This window comes from Cloeon dipterum, chromosome 2 (genome assembly GCF_949628265.1).
Source record: "Cloeon dipterum chromosome 2, ieCloDipt1.1, whole genome shotgun sequence".
Classification (NCBI taxonomy): Eukaryota; Metazoa; Arthropoda; class Insecta; order Ephemeroptera; family Baetidae; genus Cloeon; species Cloeon dipterum.
The window spans coordinates 13,986,694-14,008,654 of record NC_088787.1 but is presented as its reverse complement, the minus strand read 5'-3'; the positions used below and the strand labels follow the sequence as shown (position 1 = coordinate 14,008,654).

General features: G+C 40.4%; 1 protein-coding gene across 1 annotated transcript in view; it reads left to right on the top strand.

The window, feature by feature from the left end:
- Positions 1–21,961, top strand: part of LOC135936947 (LIM domain only protein 3-like) — an 85,807-nt gene that overhangs the window by 17,128 nt on the left and 46,718 nt on the right. The window contains exon 2 of the mRNA XM_065479965.1: positions 12,759–12,831. The gene's annotated coding sequence lies outside the window, so the exon portion shown is untranslated. The remainder of the gene's footprint in view (positions 1–12,758; positions 12,832–21,961) is intronic.

The window sequence follows — 21,961 nt, the reverse complement described above, 5'->3', positions numbered from 1 at the left end:
ATTATTTAAGCTCGTCTGTCTAATCAATTGCAAAAAGCGCAGCATTCTCTCCCCTTATCGTTTTTTTCTCTGCAGAGGTGGATTACCTCGGAGGAGCGACTGATCTCTATATTGCCGAATTCGCACACTGAAAAAGGGTGATCAATAAAGTAGCAGCAAACCTGGTGATTAATTAAACTGAATCAATCCCTCCCACTCCTAACGTAAAATTATTTTTGGTAATACACGAGAAAACAAGTTAGATAGTAGTCAAACTTGACCATCCACTCGAGAGAGGTACTTTTTATTCTTATTCTGAAGGCAGATAAGATTTAATTTTGGCTGCAATCATTACAAATCATGCAATAATATAATTGAGTTTGTGTTTATGAGAGGATTAGAAGACACCATAATCATCAACGCTAGGGTAGCACATTTTTTGTTATCATAGAATTGTTCTTTTTGTCATTAAATATTTCATCAAGTTTTGTCAAAAGGCAACAATAAATATTTTTACAAACGAAATAAAATTAAATCATATTTGTATCGTAAAATTGAATTATCTCCTTCAATTTATCAATATTTTCCGCCCATCCTGATTTTACATAATTATCTATTCTGGATTTTCAGCTCAAATTTTATTTGTAATATGATTGATGGTTTTATCGCTGATTTCGATCGTGTTGTTCCCTCCAAGTCTTACGCTCCTGCTCGTGCTCTATGAATAAAACCAGAAACGAACCTTGGAATGTTGCACGATGTGATAAATAATGATTACACGGGTCTGGAATTAGAAACGAGCCAAGTGTGGGGCGTAGAATGCGTTTGGTGGTATAATTAGGAGAGCAAACAGCAGCATCAGCAGCAAAGCGCGGGCAGGCAGGTTATACAGACCAGCCGAGCACGCCGGTCGAGCAGGTTGCCTAGCACTGAATGCCTCAGCAGGCACACGAGTCATTCATCTTGCTCGGGGAACAAAGCTATCAGTGCTGGGCGGTTCATTGAGGCCGTCACTCGAGAACATCAGTCTTTAGCCGCTGACAGGCCGCAAAAAGAGAGATAATTTCATTATAAATTGACGTGTTTACCTGTCAGCGAGCAGAACACAGAGCAGAAATGCCCTCTTCTCGTTTGGCACGGCCACTATAATTGAAACTGTCAGCACGACTGGTTAAAAAGCGCTCTTTATTTGCATCGGGCGAAAAAATCGACTCCCTTTCTCTGCGGCAGAGCGGGAAAAATAGCCCTTTATTGTCCACTTGTCAGCGGTTGCGGATCAGATGGGAGGCTCTGTTCTTTTTGTTTGCACCGTTCGCCACCTCGCTCGTCAAGCAATTGCGATAAATCTTGTCGCATGCTCACTTGCTCCTGTTAAAATTTATTAATTAATCGCGTCAACCGCCACACAATGGAGTTCGGGTGACTGTGCATTCAGTCCGACGCCCCTTTGCGCCGCTTGAAAAGAATTGTTAAAGATCTGGTACGACATTCGGTTCTTTTGTCCCCACCTTACACTTGTTCATCAATTCTTGTTTTGAGCAACGCGAACCGGGCTTGAACTGATTGTCAGTAAAACTCATTCATTTCGACCAGGTCTCGACATTAGATATGATCTAAAATTCAAACAGTTTTATTTACCCTTCTGACAACATTTCAGATTGATGAATAAAGATTTTTTAAATAGGTTAAAAGGGTATTTAAAATGCTTGAGAGTTTATGGTTCACATATAAACGCTTCAATTTGATTTTTGTTTTAACTAATCCTTTCATTATAAAAGCTAGACAATAAAAATATATTTTTAATTCTTTTTCCTTATTTGAAGAGGAGAGAAAGGTATTGCAGAAGCGGGTACGCTACAAAATTTACATTTTATAGACATTCAAATAAAAAATTTACATCGATATTTTATGCAACAATTATTTACATATTCATATCAGTAGATACTTACTTTTAAGAACTCTTCTTCCTATCCGTTACAATAATTACTTTTTTACTTTTCATATGAAAATTGAACAGAAAACCTAAGATTCATTTAAATTTGAAACTAAGAGATAGTTTAAAATTTATTAATCTAAGAATTTTAAAGAGAGCAGTGAGGAAATTTTCGACATGAACTTTGGTTTGAGGGGTTGGAACAAGCGGCTGGCAAAGTTCACTCGGCACGTGTGACAAACGTCGGCCTGCACTTCGCTAATTTAGCAATAAAACGGCGGGGTCTGGGATTTTCGTGATTTGCATATTACACGAAGTTTGCGTCCACGCCTAGACAGTAGTGCGGGCTGCTATTTGTGTGTGTATGTGTGCTATAATTTACACGCCAGCAGGCAAAAGCGACCATCGTGGTGTGCTTGCCTGCCGCTCTCTCGCTGTAATAATAGTTTTATAACCTGGCGCAGGCCGCCGCTGCTGCTGCTGCTGGAGATATTCATCAGCGCTATCAGCATCTTAATTACCGACACGAGAAGAGCCAGCCAGCCAGCAGATAAGGGCTGGGAATGCAACCAACTGGCCACTCGCTACCCTGGCTCCAGGCCACCCTCAGCCGGCGCCCCTAAATGGGACGCAGCGCGTGTGCGATGTTTAATTAGATATATGAGAGCGAGCAGCGGCCAACACATTAATAACACGACGCACTGCACGTTCCCTCGGCTGCCAGTGAGCAATTTTTGCCACCGCAGTTATCACTTTTTCGTTCGAGTATGCACCAGCTTTGGAGCATGGAATTATTCGTTGCTCTGCAAACTTAAATTTTGATAATTTTATACTATTTTTTTATAGTATTTCATGTCCAAAGTGGCATCAGTATCGAAATATTTCTGCAAAAATAAAAATACCTTTAAAGTCAAGAGTTTATCTGTGATTGCCACCAGCACTTCTCCGGGCTGCCAATAAGGGAGAGCAATAATCAGCTTATGGATTTGATCTGGGCGTCGTTATTTAGACAAGAGCATGAGCTCTATATATATATACCCGCGCAGCGGCCAGGACGGCGAGTTGGAACGTCAGTTTGGCGGTTATCGCCACCTAAAAAACGCCTCCCCTGCCAAAGTTCAGTGGGCGAGGCTCGTTTTTCAAGTGCCACGGTCAGCAAAACGCGCGCACAACACAATAAATCCTTCATTAGTCCGACCCGCATGAAGACAAAGAACCTGCTGTGATTCTTCCACGGCATCAAACAGTATTTCTTCTCCTGTTGCCACGCAATTCGCAATTTAAGCCATTCGCATTCAACGTATATTTCGCTGACATTTAATTCCGAGCTCTCTGTGTGTGAATGTTTGTGCAATGGCAAAAGTTGCGTGTGCAAATGCTTAAAAATGACGATCGTCAGCACGCTCAGTCAGCCGGGCGAGTTCCATACAGCACATAGCATTCAACGCCGGCACACACATATACACGTATACATACAAATATATGTATAATATCATCACAGTCATTACGGGCATAATTAGTGTGAAAAGTTTTTAATGCCGTACGTGGCTCGCTTAATGAGTGCCGAGCGCGTTGGATGCCACCGTGAGTGAGTGCGCGCACACACACTGCAAAATGCTGTCGTTTCAATTCATTCCGGCAGGATAATTATTGTCTGTTTTTAACGAGCCGCGGTAATTAGGCTAATGAGCCTAGCGAGAGCTCTGCCCCCTCTTCCACCTGGTCTTTTTCCGTGCACAGCGCCGACCCCTCTCAAGCGCAAATCCGACTTGACGACTTTCATAAATTTGCCTCCCGGATCAAATTAACACGGTGAAAAGTGTGCATTGTTGGGAGGTATTTTCCACTCGGCAGACATGATTTCGTGGAATTTGGCCTGCCTTTGTTATTTGAGTGGCGCAAAAGATGTTTAACAAAACATGGCCATGATAAAATGTGAGGGTAAAATTTTCATTGAACATCTATATTATTAAAAATTCAATGGTGCTAGAAATAGAAAGTCCGCAGCTGTGAGGGGACTCGAGTAACCATCACCATAGCGTTCGCAACCATTTCACCGGGTGTGACCTACAACCTCATTAAAGTAAACCCTGACCGAATTTGCCTCTTTGCTCAAAGAGCGATTATAAAAGTGTAAATGTGTATTAAAAATCGACTCTCAATCAGCACGGCGTGAGTTCACGTCCAATAATATTTTTTCTTAAGTTTGTGCGAGCACTGTTTCCCTACTAAAAATCAAATTTTTTATTAAATAAATTTCCCTGTCGTGAGGGATGGAAAGTTATCAATTCCTGTTACGATTAAAATAGTGAAGCGCTCTTTATTTTCGAAATATATTTTTAGCTTTGATTAGGGTTAAATTTTTTTTAGTTAACTTTTAAATCAATCCAGACTTAAGTTTGACTCATGCTGAATTTTTTTCGAAGCTTTGACGCGCTAAACATTAATTGTTCGCGTTTGAGCGGCTTTTTGCAACTTTGTCCACGCACACGATGCTTCCTTGCACTATCACTTGTCTCGGCACGTGGAACTGAAGCATTTTAAAGCATTTTTATGGTTATTTACAAAGAATAACGTATATTTCGGTTGATTTCATGGTTTTAAAGTATGAAAATAGCATTGTCACCTAATTCTCGGATTCTAAGTGTCGCAATAATGCAAAACATGCATTCAGATCAACTCAAATTCACGCAAAAAAGTAACTGAAGGGATTTTAGGGTGAAACACACTTAACCCCATTGCGTAATATGCTGCAACGAACAAAAATGTTCGTTTTTATTGATTTTAAGGGGGTAGAAATAGGCTTGAAGGGGGATGCAACCTTAAATTATACTTATTTTACCTAGGGGACGTAAAAAAATCGAATGATATGTTTTTCTTGTTGATACGACTCTTAGACATCGAGATTTACTGTAATTACCATGTAAACACATCTTAAAATTATACAATTTTCGTGTTATAAAATTTAGCTAATTCATATTCCTTTTTTATGTCAGTTCTATCTTTGAAAAAAAAAATGTTTCGTAGGGAAAATATGAAACAATGAATGACCAATTTCTCTAATGGAAAACACGTTAGTGAATAAAACAATTTTTCTTTTAAGCTTTTCCCTCATCGATCTTATCAAATGCACAAATTCATTCTGGGATAGTTTTTTAGGGACAGCCGGGGCTTGAATAGTGCCTCAGCACAATAGTATTTTGCTCTGCTTTCATCAGAATTATCGGAATTCACAAACTAAACGAGATTTTTTTTTTCAGCCGAGGAACATTTGATGCTTACAGTCGGGCAGAATGCGAGATTCGCATGCCAGGGCCTTCATCAAACAAACGAGCGTCAGAAATACCGCGCCGCGGGTGATTTATTCAATAAATCATCCCTCCGCTCATTATACCCAATACATACCAGGGTGCAAATTTCAAAGCAGCACGCCGGCGAAACCGATATTCCAACTGAAGAATGCGGCCTTCACAAAAAAATAACTAATGATTATGGAATACCGATGAGATTCCAATGAAATTATTTGATACTGTTTGGCGCTCGCGTCCGCACGCGCGCGTCATTAAGTCGTTCGATTGTGCTTTTGTTTATTTGAAACACGATATTGTTGACAAGGTGTTTAAATATTGAATGTCCGGCGAAATAATAGCGTCCCTTTTGAACGGGAGGCGAAAAAAATCCGGCAGCCGCGTTCTCTCGCTGTTTTATTTAGGACTGTGAAGCGAGATTGATTTTTTGAAAGGGTATATAATGCCTCGGCTCGCGTTCGGCAGCGAGAACAAAACGGACGCATAGGCAAACAAATCACTTCACGCATGAATTAGTAATTAGCAAACTTTTTTAATTAACCCGCCCCAAAGGTCGGCTTTGCCGGCCGCCCGGAGTTTTTGTTTTTATTTTGCACCAGCCCAGCGATATTCTATTGAATCGCTCCCTATTGATTCCGCTTAATTATGAATTACGCGGCCATTCTTTTCAATGGCCTCCATAAACAAAGCCGAAAGCAGATCCCCATGCCACACCGCTTTTCAGTGCAGATATTATAATTTATTTATTTATAATGCGCGTGCGACATTCATATTTATGAGAGAGGTCATTGGAATAATGTTTATTCATATCGCGGAGCAAATGTTTTGAAACGGCGGCGGCGCGCTTTCAAAAGGAATTGTAAATTTCATTTGCGTGCTCCTCTCTATTTCAGGAAGGTGTTGTTTGTTTGTGCTCGCACCGCAGGATATTTCCATATTTTTTCCATCACCGCCGCTAACGACCCGCCACCGCGCTGCTTAATGTATATGCATACCGACTCATAATTGTCGACGCCACTTGTGTATTTTTTCAACCAAGTAATGAAAAAAGCGAACACAGGCGCCCAGCCAGCGCCCAGCTCACCTACCGTCATTGAATTAAATTATACGCTTGATTAATTCTGCATGCAAACCTCGATTACACACGTTTAATTTGAATACACTGACGCAAACTCACGGTGCTCGCTCGCACACCAAAGTCAGCCACTTTTCGATTAAAAGTGCTCTACATTTGGTGGTCATATACAATCGTTAAAAGCACCTCCCGGCGTATGAAGTTAAATCGCTCTCGCAGAAATTTGGGAAAGTCTCTTTCAGATTCAATTCATTCACCTTTAAACTAAGTTTAATTTTTAAAATCAGCAAGGGTAAAATACTAGCTCGTTTCAATCAAACTTATTTTCAAAATTGGTCTAAAAACCTGAAGAATATATTAATGAAATTAAAAATAATCTTTTTGTTGGTTCAAAGACATATTTTTTGAAACCCTGCTCAGCAAATCCCATGGGCTATGAGCTCACCGGGTTCCAATAACACTGCTGAGCGAATAAAATGGGGCCCGAGTGGCTGCACAAGAGCTTGGACCAAATGTGGCCACCTTTTCGCCTCCCCCCACCAAGGTATTTTATTGAAACATCAGACATTATTTGTCCCTAACGCCGCTGGAAAGGTTCGAAAACCAGCAAGTGGCGCCTCCTGCCAGCCCGTTGAGCTACTTTAGCATTTTGAGTGACTAAATCAACTTCCTTTTGCCATTTCTGACATTTCAGGGCAGCCAGTATTAGATCCCCGAACTGCTCAAATACCTCCCATATTGCTTTGACGCTCCTGAGAATGCGTTAACATTGCGAGCTTAACATTGGCTGGCTTTCATTTTGAAGGGGGAAAAAACGATCTCAACGTGTGTCTTAAAATCCTCTCACCGAGCCAGATCTATTGAACACTGAATTCAAAGTCATTGGTTAAGGAAATAGCTACTAACAATGTTAATTTCCGGTTTCATCTTTTTAAAATGCATTGCAATTTTTTATTTAAACCTAAAATACAATACGTTGAAACCTGTACAAAAATATCAGGTTGCTGTTAATTTTAAACAAATTTTTTACAATAAAACTAAAAACCACATTTAAAATTTAATTTTACAAAATATATTGAAACCACCAAATCTTTGGATCCTCCTAGAAACGAAAATCACTTTTGGGTCTACTTAAAAAAACAAATCTTCGCGATTTTAATAGCACCTGGAAATCCCAGATTTTTCCTCTTTCCCAAAGCAAGATATTTCCCGAATTTTTGGCGCCACCCAACATTTTTTAGGCATCTGGCTTTAGGAAGCTATGATGAAAAAGGTGGAAATAGGGCCGAGAGGACGAACTGTCTCATTGGACGGGTGTGGGCATCAGTTGCCGGTTTTATTCAAGGCTCTCTGGCGTCCATGTGTGTTTGCATGTGCTGCAAAAATAAGGCATGAGGGACTGCACGAGGACCGTATGTCGAGGCCGGACTGGAGAATGGACCTCGCGGGAGCTGTAGAGAGGCGGGTTGGCACGGCCCAAGTTTATTCCGCCATTACCTGCGAATCAATGGTCACAGGATGTAGCTAGGAAAATACGAATCGCACCCCCGAGACCGGCAAAGAGAGGAGAGCTTACTGTATTTTCACCTCCCATTTGTTTTCGGCGGCGCAGGAATTATATAGTCATCTAACTTGTCTCGTAAATTAAACCCGCTGTCGGCTTCGATCTCTAATCTTTTTTGCAATATATATGGACAAAAACTTGTTACACACGCACCAGGCCTTATCCACAGGAGGATTTGCCGAGAGCCGGCAGTCGAGGGGGCTGCCACGGCGCGTGCGGTAATTGCGAGCGAGTTGCTCCCCCTTAAATTTAAATAAAGCTCTCCATGATTCTTTTCTCATCTGGACAGATCGAGTTGGTAAATTGCCAATTAAAGTTGCCACAAAGAAGGAATCGAGTTGTGGAACCGCAGTCTGATTGTAAGGGCTTTTTTAATAAACACAAACTCTTTTATGTCAATCACTGTTTTCCTAATTTTTTAGGTAAATAATTTATGCTAAGAATTCAACAACAATAAATGGAAAAAAATATTTAAGATAGGATCAGTAACATTATCAAAAAATGTATACAACATAATGGTGTGTTTTTATGAACTGATTCAGACTCACGCGAATCTAAAATCAATTCAATCAAGTCAGATGGGTGGATTTGTTATTCTTTATTCGAGACACATTACTTATTAGGATTTCTATGTTTTACTATGAAAATGTTTATCCACCATAGCCCGAGAAAATTGAAAATTTCGATTTTTGCTATTTCATTAATATACAGGTAAATATTTACTTCTCTCATTTTTTCAGACTTTGATTGACGCACCACTCATTTCCAGTTTTTCTGAAACTTTAGACGAGAGTTAACTCCTCTCACGCGTGCACCATGATAAAGAGAATCAAAGGTAAAATCGGATCGCATTTTTCCTCTTGTCATGAGCAGCCGCGATTGGTTTTTTATTTGACGCGAATCGCAAAGCACGCGTCTGAAGGGAACGTTTAACCCTTAGCTGGTGGAAATCCACTTGGCAGCGAGGTAATCGTGTTTCCTTGTAATGGAGCCTGTAATCGATGTTAGCAGTAAATTAATACGTCAATTGCCAGCTCCAGAGCAGTGCAGCTCAGCCTGTTCTTTTATGGTTTTGTGCTGGGGCGCAAAATACGCGGGCGGTTGGTCGGAAACAAACTTACCTGCTGCTCGGCGGCGAGGGAGGCGCCAGAGATAGACGACCGGCATTGTTTAAAATGTGCTCTGGGGTCCCAGAGGTGGAAAATAGGACTTTAGCCGAACGGAAAATAGCCATCAGTTAAGGTCCAAACGATATTTACAACTGACCACTTCGCCTGGCCGCTCTGAACGGCCTCTCTCGTGCTTGTGGCCAACAAACAAATGTAAATAAATTCGCTGCATACGAGCAGCTTACACCAAAAGCAATTACCGTTCGACTTAACGTCGCAAGTAATAGACGCTGAAGCTATATAAACTCGTACTAAACACAGATATAGTAATTATGACCGAATAAGAAGTTATATTGAAGGATATTTAGCTCAAAAGCAAGTTCCAGAGGTTCCAAAGCAGTTATAGTTTTTCCATCTGTTATTATTTTAGAAATCAAAAATCAAAGACCATTTTTTCACCCTATACCAAAACAATATTTTCCCACTTGTCAAAATAATATATTTTGCATGATTGCTAAACATCCGTCTGAAAGGCACGTGTCCCTCCTCTATCTGGCCTTATCGTTGCGTCATGAAAACGGAGTGTCCGCCAGTTTCCAGATTTCGGGGAAATTTGTTTGCCGCTCGACGTGAGAGCCGTGATTTCGGAAATTCGTCTGTTTCGCCGGAAATAAAGCAGCGGCGTGTGTGTCAGAGGAAGGGAGAAGCTCATGACAAAGAGGTGTATTGACTGCTTAATGGCGGGTAAAATAGGCAGCCAGCACGACGGCACCAGCAATCACGACACCGTCCACATGCAGTCGGTATAAATTTAGCCTGCAATACAAATGGCGCAGTCAAATGCGGCCTAGAATGGATAAATGGCGCGGTCGTAATCCGCGGTCGTGAGAGATGCATGGCCAGTGTCCGGTCGGGTAAATAAAGTGGCCGGTATTACGCGTGCTTTAGGGATACACAGCAGAAATAATGCGAGTGCCAGAACACATTGATCACAAGGCCCAGTGGCCATGGCTATCTCTCCGACCAATGTCCACTTGAAATATATCTCTCTGATTACTGTGAAGTGCAAACGAGTTCACATTATTTAGAGCGCTTGTCAAAAAACCTTTTGGTGCCCATAGATGCAAAACATTTTAAGAGTATATATCGTATTTAATTTTAATTTTTACTCAATCATTATGACATATCAAATTAGGAAAGGTTTTTACTATCAACAATTTCAATCACATCATTTCTTCCTTCAAGCCAAAGGGAATAGGGTGCAGAGGAAGGAATAGGCATGGTAAAATGTTGCAAATGTCTTACAAAATATTTTCTATTGAAATTACAAACATATTAAGAAAACATATTATTGAGAGTGCCAAAGAGCAAAGCTGATTAAAATATGTAATGGTCCAGAGTTTAAATGAAGCATGAATACAAAAATCAAATTAAATTAACCAAATCGTAGATTATTAATCTAGCCAAAGAAGGATCTTTTAGTTGTTCGGCTAATGGTCTTCTTCGTACTTGATTTTGTTCTGGTTTTTTGAGGTGCAGTTTGAATATCTGTAGCAGAAAAATCTTCAGTGATGTCGGGGGGCATGAGTGCGATGTAAAAAAGGTCGTCGCTTGTTGTTGAAGTCATTATTGTCGTAGTACTTTTGGCTTCTGAATTTGATGTAGTATCTGAGCTTTTTAGCAGTGTTTTTGTATTAGATAGAGTTGTTTCAAGGGCAACTGTTGTTGTTAGAGTCGTGGATGTTAAGATAGAATTTAATGTCGAGGTGGATGTTGAGGTTATGGTAGAAGTTATTATTGTTGCGATTGTCAAAGGAGAAGGTGATGTTGGAGTAGTTGTAGTTGTCAATGGAGAAGGTGATGTTGAATTAGTTGTGGTTGTCAAAGTGGGGGTGGTTGTAGTTGTGGTGGTCCAGGAGAGAGTTGACGTCGAAGTTAATGCGGTTGTTGATGTCGTAGTAGTCGAAGAAGAAGTAGATGTAGCTGTAGGAGTCATGGTAGTCAAGGAGGAAGTTGATGATTTCGTTGAGGTAGATGTGATTGTAGAGGAAGTTGTCATAGTGGAAGTTGTTGTTGTCGAGGAAGAAGTTGACATCGAAATAGATGTGGTTGTTGAAGTCGTAGTTGTAGAAAATGAAGGTGATGTCGATGTAGATGTAGTTGTAGGAGTTGTGGTAGTCAAGGAGGAAGTTGATGATGTCGTTGATGTAGATGTGATTGCAGAGGTCGTGGCTGTCAAAGTGGAAGTTGTTGATGTTGTTGTTGTCGAGGAGGAAGTTGATGTCGTTAAGGTAGATGTAGTTGTAGGAGTCGTAGTTATCAAAGTGGATGTTGTTAAAGGAGAAGTTGATGCCATATTAGTTGATGTGGTTGTTGGAGACGCAGTGCTCGAAAAACTGCTTTCTATGGCACTTGTTACCATCGATGTGGATTCTAAAGGAAGCTCCACACTAGTCGTCATTTGGTTTGTCACTGGAAATATTATTTTGGGTCATTTTAAGAGCGACAAAGAGCAGAATTCAAATATCTACCGTTCTCTTCATCGATGATTTTTGGCAACAAACTTCCAGTTGAAGGCATTAGTGTTGTTATAAAGGTGGAAGGGGATTTTGCAGAAAATGCGTCACTTAAAGTTTGCCAGGGGGATATTGTGGTGCCTGGTGATGTCTGTTGGGTTTTATATTCAGTCGGGATAGCTCTTCTAGTTATGCTACTGAAATCTAGTGTCCCTCTTTTAGTTTGAACTTCTTGACTGCTGAATTTTGGTAGAAAACTTGCTAAAAAAATCAAGGTTTGAAAACTATAAATTCGATTAAATTTATGGAAAAAAATTTACTTTGTCTTTTTATTACAGCTGTTGAACTCTTAAAAGACTCCAGACTATTTTTACTGGATGTAATAGTAATAGGCTATTTTTATATGATTTTTTTGCAACATTTTAATGGAAAAAAATTAATCTCAATACTTTATGCTTGGTAATGATTTTCGTAGCAACGTTCTCTGAGCATTTTTCATTTCCACAACAGTCCGCTATGTATTTTCTCCTTGAAAATAAATCCAATGAAATTTGCACTAAAATAGATTTTAAAATGTTATTCAGTTTTATATTGGTAAAACATTCATTACCATTTTTGCCCTTAGCAGTTCCATTGTTGCTCTTGGTCCCTTTTATTGTAGGAGGCTGAAATCAGTTGAAATTTTATAGAGTTGCATAAAATTGAAATCCGTTACCATTCCAAATAAAATGAATAAAATTGTGGCTAAGCATATAGCTGCTACAGGCTGCATAGTGCTCTCAATGCTCTCTTTCCTTATAACCTGTTTGTGACTTTCAAACTGCTTCTGTATCGACATGGAAAAATTCCCACGGAACACAGGATATGACGTCATACTGGCCAGGGAAAATATGTTCGAAAAAATAAACGTTTCAGCTACACTGTGTTCGATGACTTCCTGTTTGTTGTTTCCAAACAGTTGACTTTTTCAAACACGTTTCGCCTAGATGGTTAGTATAAAACAATAGGTTTTACAAAATGTTGGGAAACAGCGCTGAGCAAAATGTTATAAGATTTTACCGGTAGAATAATTTCAAATTAATTTCACTTCTCAACATGTAGTGATGGTTAGAAAAATGTGGTATAAAAAATTGAATCACTGCAAGCAACAGTTTGCCCGCAGTAGCATTCCAATAATCGTGTATTTACTTTTAATTGAGTCCAATTAAACTGACAAATTATCAAAAACGTCAAATCTCTGCGATGCAAATTTATGCCTTGCTTTTTTGTTACAGATTGAAGACCTCGACTTGCTACTTTAGAAAATCAGAAATTAGACGCCTATCTACGTGCTCTTTTTGGCCACAGGTAAGTCTCATATAAATAGTTGTTGTGCCGGCCTACTCTATTAAAATATGATGGAGCAGCACTGGTGGTTGCTGCGGCGTAATTTATAGCCGAGGAGTCTGCGGTAAGAAGCGTGGCTGAGTGTGTGGTTATATGAACGTGATGCCCCCCTTGAACCCTTATCGCCGGCTCACGCTTCGTGGCTCCCGCTTCTCAATGGGCAGACACGCGAACTGCTGTCACTTTTCCCTGCCCTCGCAACCCTTTTGCGTCGTGTCCTCACCAGCCACAGTTATTGCCCGCTCTGTTCGCGGAAAAGGACGAGTGACGCACGCCAACACGCGCCGTTTTGATTATGAATGGTGGTCAGAATTCATAAATGTTTTACTTTTGTTCTGGTTTGCATTTCGCACGGACGGCAAAATTATTACTACACCATCAGACCAATTACCGAGAGTGTAAATGTAATCGCAAGATTTTCAACGCAGGAATTCCCGATTGAATGGCATATTGAATTCATAAAAATATCAGATTACGCTGTTTTATGTTGAAACAGGAAATGTCTTATAAATTTTAGGAATAGTTCACCTGCCGATCCATGTGAAAATTTAATTTACCAGAAAATGAAAAAAACAAATCAAGCAGATTCCGAGGTGTTCAATTGTAATATTTTCTTAAATGTGTCTTGCTTTGGAACAATAATGCGAGGAAGCATCAAGAGGGTGATGTGAAATTGATCTGCAGCGGACGGACCACCAAACTCAGCATTCCAATCACGTTTGCACAATTACTCACTTTTACGATGCGCACCTTTATGGGCCGCGCTGCTTTTGCGTTATGATTCATTACTTTCTAATAAATTTTAAACTTCCCACACTAAAACTTTAAGTGTGGTTCTAAATTAAAGTTGTCCTCCAGCGGAGCAAAACTTTTTATTGGCGCTTAAAGAGCAGTGTCGTAGATTCTGGGAATGGTGTGTGTGCAATTTGTCAGTGGAAAATGCCGTTTCACGCCCCAGCACTAACTGCACAAAAAAGAATACGGAGCGGACAATTGCGACACGCTCAATGCAAATCGCTTTTTTGCTTTTAATTAGCCACCGCTCTGCAACTCGCGCGTGTGGCATCATCATCAAAGGCGCCGGGAGCGCGCGAGCAAAAAAGCTGCAGGATCCCCTGATGAATTTCAGCGCAGGGAGTGTGTTTCCTCTTCAAACAGAGGCTAATTACCCGCGGTGCTTGTTACCTGCATATCAGTGCATAAAACGCGAGGCGGCTAATTTTGTTGCCGGCACTTGCAAAGTCATGCTCAAAATCATTCCAAGTGGTCGTGATTGTAATGTGTGCCATAGTGCAAATTAAGTCGGGCGCACGCCAACGACGAGGCGCAGCCATTCACTGCGTTCAAACAAGCATTATTCCATTCAGACCACTCGAGCTTCTTTCTCTGCTCATGTTATACTTTCACGCTTGGCGAGCTTCAAATCCTTGACTTCTACCGAGCTGTTGTCGCATCCTGCTCAGGGTGCTGGCTCAAATTACTAATTAATCCGCTCTTTGAGAAAAAAATGCATTTGCAGAGATTTTTAAAATGAAGCTGAAATTCCAATTTTATCCACGAGGGGATTTATGGAAAAAGACTGTAGAAAATTTCGAGATTTTAATTAGGAAAATAATCCTCAAATTTCTGCAACATCAATTTAATTATTTTTCTCTCTGCGTTAATTTTTGAATAAATTCAATAGTGGCTGCATGATCTTTGAAAATTTTGGAATATGAATATGAAGCCGGACGCACCAGAAGGAATTTTTAGTTTCTAGAAATATTTATTATGTTTAAGGAGGTCAACTGTGCTGATCGATCCTTATATCAATATATATCCGCACAAATAATTTATTTTTATACTAAGGTATTATTTTTTTTGCATTTCACGAAGGTATTTTTTTAACTTTTAACAAGTCCAACCTGATTAAATTTTGCAATTTTGGCACTGCTTCAGGGGCAAGACGAGAAAAACCACAGTCATTCGAGGATGCAGCCATGAAAGTTCGAGGACTAATTTCCACGTTCAAAGAGAGAGAATTTTAACCGGGAAACCTTAAGACCCTGAATAATGGGTATTTTCTGTCCCGATCGACAAGCAATCTTATAACAACAGAGTCTGTTTAAATGCAGAACTCCTTTAGTCACGTCGAACAGAGCGCATTAAAACGCACAAAAAGGGGGCGAGAGAGGCAATCAAACCGGCAATTAAAATGCTCGAACCCTTTTTGCACCGTGTCGTGAAACAAAAGCACACACTCAATCAGAAGCGCGCGCGCGGGAGAGCGAGAGCAAGCGATTAAAGAGAAAATTTACATGCTGATTGCAAAGTGCATAAATTCGAGGGTAATTGCCGGAGCGGCGCGGCGTCGGGCGTCGTTTTGAGTAACAAGCAAAGGCGGCAGCAGAAGCAGAAGCAGCAGTAGCAGCGTCGGCGGCGGCAAAGAGAAAAGAGAGGAGGCACACACCGTGTAATATGCTGCTCGTTAGTACTGCTACACAAACTTAACGCTAAGTTGACAGTCGCTAATTACGGACGCGAGTATTATTTCTTTCATGGCTGTATAAGCTTTTCACTGAGCCAGCAGCAGTTTTAAAAGCAAAAGGGAGGCTGCAAAGACGGCACCCATGGTTTCTTGGCTAGAATTTTAATTGCCTCCTTTTTAGCCCCTTGCACATGCTGATGATGATGAGGGATGAGAAGACACACTGCCGCGCTCGCCTGCTCCTGCTCCGTGCTGTACACACATACTTTATCGATTAAAACGGCGCCATCGCTAATTAGCGGCCCGACAGCATTTGCGGTTGCAAAATTATTGCTGTGTGTTGTTCTCAAGAGTTCTCCGGCTTGAGTAGCAGAACGCAGGCGGAATTTACTCTTGCGTCTCAGCCTGCCTGATTTGAAAGTTCAAGTGGGTATTAATTAAAATTTTGTCCCCCACTTTTTCCTCCACGTCTGCTGAGAACTGAAAAGAACGAAGATTTATAGTTGAAAAAATTACAAATATTTTTAATTATTAAAGACATCCTGCAAAATTAAAAAAATTAAAATATGTGAACAATTGAAAGCAGTAACGCTTGAATATTATTTAACGCAACGTCCAGACTAGTTTAGTTCCCTTTTTCCTCAGTCAAATAATATTCCAAATACAAGGAAAAGATCCAGGACAACATTAAGCTGGCTCCTGCCGTACATTTCGCGCGTGTGTGTGGGTTTGAAGTACTGTGCTGGAAATTCACAGGCTGCAACGAGCGCGGCGCGCTGCTTTTCCCTAATTGGACGCCACTCGGCGACGCAATTAAAATCCACCTCCTCATTGACTTTGCACCCAGCAATTTGCATGAATACACATTTTGCCCCCGTGATGTCTTTATGGCCGCTGGCTCAAGGCACTGCATGCGAGCATTCATTTCTAGAGCTTCTTTATTAGCCCGGCGGCTACACGTGGCAATTAGGAGCGACACGAGAGAGAGAGAGAGAGAGAGAGAGAGAGAGAGAGAGAGAGAGAGAGAGAGAGAGAGAGAGAGAGAGAGCCCGGTGCCGTGCTGCTGCCGTTTAGAGGCCTTTGCTTTGCAGCACTGATTATTTCTACGGCAAAAATACTCATATGTACACACTCGCCAGCATGCGAGCCTCTACATATGCTTTTGAACAAGGGACTCTCGACCGCCTTGCTCCACGCGTACACGCGCATTTGGCCCATACACGTGCAGTTTATGCGAGCGTATTGAAATCTGCTCTCACCCTTGACTCCCATACTTATTAATTGCGGCTTAAAAGGCGCTCTAATTGACAATTTGCTGCCCTGCCAACGCACCAGCCACTTAAAGGTTTTCCAACCGTTATTCCGTTTTCATTTTAATTGGGACTATTAATTAGTTTGATGGCTTATGGGAGCAATTTTTCAGACTATTCAATAGACAAAAATAGTATCAGCTTTTTGATGTGGGAGTATGATCAAAATAAAATAATCTGAAAAATTGGTTGAATAAATGGCTGTTTTTAATATGATGGAATATATAGCTTTGGCCCCTATACATTTTTGGCACTTCTCTTAAATCTTAAATTTAAAGTGACAAAAATTTATACTCTGCCAAAAAATGCAGATCATCAAATAGAATATGTGCAGAGCCCAATTCCCCTCTCATTCCTCCCGAATGGAAATAATTCTGATCGCGAGTGAGAAAGTTGCCGCGGCTGGAATGTGGAAATAATTTATGACCCGGCATATGAAATCAAATAATACACCTGCGACGTCAGAAATTCCAACAAAGAAAAAGTAATATCAAATTTATGCATTAATTTTCCTGTCCCCGGTGACTTTTTTATTTTCGAAATGGCTTTTCTGCGCGCTCCAATGCTGCGGCGGCAGTTATTCAATGGTGGCCGCGCCAGCCAACCAATATTATAACAACTACTGCCTTTATTCAACACGAGAAAGGTCGTAATGAAATTTGAAAATCTCGGCTGTAAATCATATTACCCGAAGCTATTTTCCTTTTTATAGCATCCTTCTGTTACATGACCTGAATGGGGAAATGTTTTTTGATGATACTTCTCCTCTCTTCCCCCTTTCTTCTTCTGGCAAGAAGAAAGCCGGCCAGGCGGATTCAAATTGAAATCGAAGCAGAACGAGATATGCGTCTCGTGCACTGCCGAGCCATAAATCTCCGGACGCGACTCTAGGGCAAAACAATGCGGCAGGCAAATAATGTGCGTGCGCGTCCGATTTTTAATTTTCGATTTGCCGCTTCTTTTTATGCTTCTGATGGATTTACGAGCACTAAAGAAAATTGCCACGTTTATGCTGCGGAGGAATAAAGAACGCGAAAGCCACTTGAATGCCTAAAACCCGCCGCGCGTTATCTGCGAGGACGTAATATTAATAACACCAGTCCCAAGTCAAATGATGGATCCAAAGTGCTATCTTACTCGGCGCAACCCTCCCTGACGAGCAAGCTATTTTGTTGCCGCTGGACATTATTGCGCCACAAACAGCTCAATCTGATAGCACACCCCTGATTTATGCTGAAAGTTTTGCAGCATTTGCTGTTTGCAGCGCGTGGAATAGGAGCTATATGTTAAATTGCTGCTGCTGCGAGATGACGTGAAACTCGCTTTAATTTTCCAAAGCTAAGTGCCAGATTGTTTCTTTTAAAAGCAGCAAAGATTTTTATAAAAACTTCATAAAACGAAATATTGGATTTGTGCTAGAAGTTATTAAATTATTTTTATCAATGATGTCCAAAGAACACGAGCATCATTGATGCTGGTTAAAATTGTTTGCAGATGTACATTTTTAATTGACTTAAGAATCTTGAAACATCTGAACTATTGAAACATCGTAAACTCATTTAAAAAGTTTACAATTTGAAATTTCTCTCTGTAATTTTTTTTAGAATAAGTTGGCCTCAAACTGTAAGAGATCCTCGAAGCTAATATACCTTTATTATAATAATTTACTCCTATTTGGAGCTATACGCTTCTGTTTATGAAAATCTGAGTATTTTCCCCACAAGCATTGTGCGATATCTGCGTGATGCAAAAGTGGTTATGCAATTTCTTGCGCCAAAGTAAGGAAGCGTTTCAACCCGGGTGCTGTTGTTGTAAATGGGAACGGGGGTGTTGTTGCCGTACGTGTAACAGACCTAACAGACCGGGCTTGCTCTCTTTTCCCTCTTTCTCATCAAGCGTTTCAATAGACCCGGAAATGAAGCTATATATCAGTCGCTGCTGGATGATAATACTACATAAATTGGCCGCGCACGCCGCCTCCGTCGTCGCCAGAGAGAGACTCAATCCGGTTTGCAATAACAATAATAGAGCAGGCACAGGGTTTTTTTTAGCAAGTAAGCAATATTGGTGTGGCGGCACAAGTGGATTTATTGTTGCTTTTGATAACCCACCCGCCGGCTGTCCAATTTAAACAGCACAAAATAAGTCCCGTTCCCTTCTTAAGACTCACCTTTTATGTGCATGCGGCTGCTTTTTTATTAAATAAACTCGGTCACAAAGAGCGCGGGCGGGCGGGGACGTCGGCGTCTTTTGTATTGTTTGAATTAATTTCCCTTTATGGCGCAGCAAAATGTCAAACGGCCCGCAATAATTTTCAGCGTTTTACAATGCCTGCTGCGTTTTCCACGCAAAAAAGAGCTAAACATCCCCTCTTTGAAGTATTTTTGCGCCTCTGATTGAATGCTTTTTCGCACTGAAAGTAACCTGCCGTGTGGTTTTTGTCAAAAAAGTTCTTTGGCATTATGTTCCCCCATAAATTATCAACCCCTGTTGACCGATTCACCTAAGTTGACACCTTTGTGGTCATGTTGAACAGGGCAGCACAAACACCGAGGCTTATTAGAGACTTACTTTTGAGTAATAGTCACAAAAACATTTAGTCAAATTCCCCAAATGAAAAATGACAAAGGTAAATGTAGTTGTTCCACTTGGAAACTAAAATGTTCCAAATATGAAGTTTTTCAAACCTTACCCGACTCTATCTCTCTTTGTCAAGTTCAATTATAATTTTAACTTGATGGCTATAGGATAGTATTTTATTTTCTTAAATCTTCCAAATATTCCGTCGATTTTTATTTTGTATTTGATCGTTTAGACCATCAACGATTTCTTTCCTGTTGAAACAAATCTAAAATTGCATCAGATTGCATGTGATTCATGCTAACGGACAACTTTTGCGAACGAATTCCACTACGCGCAGTAATCTAAAATTGCCAACGCGTCAGATTAATTTTCCATCTGACCAATCCACGTCGGAATTATGTGCAGTGGACCCCGTAGGAAACCCTCAACCCTTCAATCAGCGAATGATATTTCTCAGTAATTGGAGGGTGGCGAGAGAATTATTACGTCGGCACGCACGTAAAATGAGAAACTTAAATTGGTGTGCTAATGAATGAGAGAGCCCAGAGCAGCAGTCAGCGAGCGGAGCTACGGCCAACCGAGCCTTACTCGGCTTCACCATGGCTTTCACAAAGTGTACGGATTGGAGAGGTAGGTGATACATGCTCAAGATAATTGCTAATTAAGTCCAGCCAGCAACTCGATATGTGCTGCAGGGGATGCAATCTTGTCCGCTCTCTGGCTCGCCAGTTCGTTCGTCCGCCAGGCGTTGCTCCCGACGAGCCACTCAATTTCGTGAGATGATTATGTAATCGAAAAACAACATCACCCTTTCCGGAAAGCCTCGTGCTGGTTACATTTCGCGGCTTTCGGCTCACGCAGATTGCATTTATGAGCTTGGGGCTGTGCCCATGTCACTTTGTCTGGGCACTTCACTGTTTTTAATCGGAGATGAGTGATTAAATTTATTTATATCAGACGAGTGAGGTTTTTTAAGGTAAGTGCTCAACTTAAAGTCACAATTATGTATGTCCAGCATCTGTTTGATCATTCGGATCATTCAGAACAAATTTCTTTCCAAAGAAAATTAACATTCAAATTTTAATTTCAGACGAGAAAAAAGGCTTAGTCACCTTTTCAGCTACAATTTTCTAAGTTTAATATTATATGTATCTAAAGCTGTTTTGAAGGTTGATTATAATTTTTTTTTTGAAGTAGAGCTTTACAGGCCCGCAATTAAGAAACTTGTGCATTGCGAGCGATTCATTGAGTCTATTTTTTGTGGATTTAGCAACAGTTAACCTTTACCATGTGCATTAATCAAATCAAGAACAGTTAAATTTCAGAATTTGCCAAAAATAAATCGGTTTTGTCAGAGATTTTTTCGCTTGATTTCGTCCTGATCTAGCAATGATACACAAATTATGTGCTAAATTTCCTTGCTGGCAAAATAAATCATGAATTCCAATTAGGAGACAGAGCTCGCCGCTTGATTAGCATGAAAACTTTCAATTTTCTCAAACATTTAAACAGCAACCTGGGAATTATTTAGCTTTACCTTTTACTTTTAGATAGTATTTCATGCATAAGTAAACAGAATTTTAAAAAAAATCAGTTAAGTCTTACTTCAATAACTTTTATCTGTCAAGGGAAATTTAAATTAGCACGAATCAAGCAATTTAAAGCCACTTGAACCAAATTTGAAATTGTCAAGCTGCCAAAGCTGTCTAAATGCAGTCTTAAATCGTCAAATCAGCCAATAGCTTTTGTCTTGAATATCTCAGTCCAAATAGTTGGTTCTTCCATTGTGAAATATTTTTGCTAATTCCATCCCAATTTCTATAAACGTGTAAATTAGTCTCTTTTTATTCCGTGGGCCAAAAATCAAGGGTATAAAATGTTGCAATTAACTGCTTTTCTTTTTTCAATTATTTATAAACTCTTTAAAAATCTGAGAAAATGTTATTTACCAAAGTGTGTCCAAATAACATTAAAGGATTAAAAATTATAAGGAACTCAAATGAAAATTCTTACTAAAATGACAAGAAAATTTTCATGATATATTTTCTCATTTGCATAATATCTTGAAATCTTATAATCACTGATGTCACAAAAAAAGCAGTAAGTTACTTGCTACCAATGTTTATTTGTTTTTGAAGCGATTTAGTTAAGAAAGTAGAGCTCCTTGACATGAGACAGCAAAAGTGTAAACTCTATCCAATTCCGAACGTTTTCTAATAAAAACGTGAAATAGCTTATTTTCCAGAACTAGCTCTAAATCTTGTTGAAGCATTGATTTTTCAGGCTCCAAATTTTGCAAAAAGTGATAATAAATGACACTCTCTGGCTACAATTCCATTCTTCGCGGGCGGAGCGCGAAAAGTATAGACGACCATCGCACGCGAGACATGAGCTTCAAAGGGCTTCTCCGACAAAAGAGAAAAGCAATATTTTCCAGCAGCACACAAACACACATGACAAGACAAACCACGGGGAACAGAATTTGTGGGAATTCCCTGTCGGAACATGCAGCCAGCCGGTCTTGGGGGCCGCGCGGGAGTAGAATGCAGCCAAGGAAGTGGAGTAACGAGGTGGCGTGTTTACATATCATCAGGATGTGACTGCTGTGACATCGGCACCTGAGTCAATACGATATATAGGCTCGCCGTCACCGCCCTCTCCGTCTCTGGAATTGAACAAACACGCCGAAGTCCCCTCAAACGCGCATTAGAGAGCCGTAATTACGGCTTCT